The sequence below is a fragment of the Pogona vitticeps genome, chromosome 7 (assembly GCF_051106095.1).
Source record: "Pogona vitticeps strain Pit_001003342236 chromosome 7, PviZW2.1, whole genome shotgun sequence".
NCBI lineage: Eukaryota > Metazoa > Chordata > Lepidosauria > Squamata > Agamidae > Pogona > Pogona vitticeps.
In genome coordinates this window covers 24,450,809-24,452,186 of record NC_135789.1, presented here as the reverse complement: position 1 = coordinate 24,452,186, position 1,378 = coordinate 24,450,809, and the positions used below count along the sequence as shown (strand labels likewise).

Here is a 1,378-nt window from a genome sequence, read left to right as displayed (position 1 = left end):
CCAAGACTCCTTGTCACTTTGCCAAAGCTTTACTTTCGCCTTGGATTACCTTGATTTTTGACTGTGAAAACTTTAAGCTTTGGGGTGGGGGGTGGGATTCTGCTTTCTGCCTAAAAGGGGATGGAAAGATGTGGCTGAGGAATTTGCATTTCTGATTTCAGAGGTTTGGGTACCAAGGGGTAGGGAATCTCAGCATGGTCAAAAAGCATATTTTAGATTTTTTTTTTTGCTAGCCAGAGAGAGACTGAGGCTAGAGGGAGGAATATAATCCAAGAGGCTAATTTGTGCATTTTCTCTTACTTTAAAAATGCAGTGGGTTTTGTGAACGGGGTAGTCGGGAATCTACCCACATCTGGAAAGCAGCACCCTCCCCATTGATTTTTGTACTGAGCAAATGTAAAAGTTTGAGGCTAATCTTTCGCACTTCCATCTAATTTGCGCCCAGCAGGTCAGAAAGACAGAAAGCCACAGTTTGAGAAGGACCTCAGAGGCTATCAAGCCCTCCATCGCTGCCTCCACCATGTTTGGGCAGGAAGCCCACCGCTTAGAGCAGCTGCCAACCACGGCGGATGGAAAGAATTCGTCGGGAGCGTTCGCAGCGAGATGCAGAATAGATAGCGCAGGGTACGCTTGGTAGACACCCATCTTTACAGATTTTGGTTCAGGGGAAAATTTAGTTCCCAGAGCTCTGAGGCGTACACTTTGAATTGCACATTATGGACTGAAACGTTCTCTGTTTCGCCTGCTTTCAGCGGCCGCGCAGTAATCAGACAAGACACTCTCAGAGTAGACTGATTTGCCTGGGCGAGCACCTGCTCCGCTCTTCCTTCTAGCAGCATCGTTTGGTACCCACGGCTAGAGGGTGTGCTCCATTTATCTCCCTGTAAAGTACTGGGTAAGTCAATCAGTAGAGGCGGCTGATTTAATTTATTTAAAAGTAGCGACAAGTTGCAGGCATTTGTAGGGAAGGGCTCTTTCCTTCCTTTGCCGCTGTTGAAAAACATTTGAATGCAGAAACACCCTGTGAAAATAACATTAACGTGTCTGTCTTGCCAGTCTGGGCTGGCCACTTTCTGTGCGAATAAATTAAAGTCTGTTTAGAGGGAAACCCGAGAGGCTGAAAAAGGAAAGGAAATTTGTCACCGGCTCTGTAGCCACCGTATTTCTTAAATTTGCATGTAATGCTGTTGCGTGTAAAACTACAAACACATGCTTTTCTTATCAATAGTAATGTTTTATGTACAGTAGGACTCGCTTATCCACGAATCACTATCTGCTGATTCACTTATCCACGGTCTGAAAATGTTTTTTAAAATCCCTGAAATACATAATTTTAAAGATGATCTTACCAGAGCTGGCCACTAGAGAGAGCCAAAGA

The 1,378-nt window shown here is 44.8% G+C and overlaps 1 protein-coding gene across 1 annotated transcript in view; it reads left to right on the top strand.

Annotated features, from left to right (window-relative positions):
- The first annotated feature begins 437 nt into the window (after positions 1-437).
- The window catches only part of TMEM132E (transmembrane protein 132E), a 167,269-nt gene continuing 166,328 nt past the window's right edge, over positions 438-1,378 (top strand). The window contains exons 1-2 of the mRNA XM_072978336.2: positions 438-624; positions 753-895. The gene's annotated coding sequence lies outside the window, so the exon portion shown is untranslated. The remainder of the gene's footprint in view (positions 625-752; positions 896-1,378) is intronic.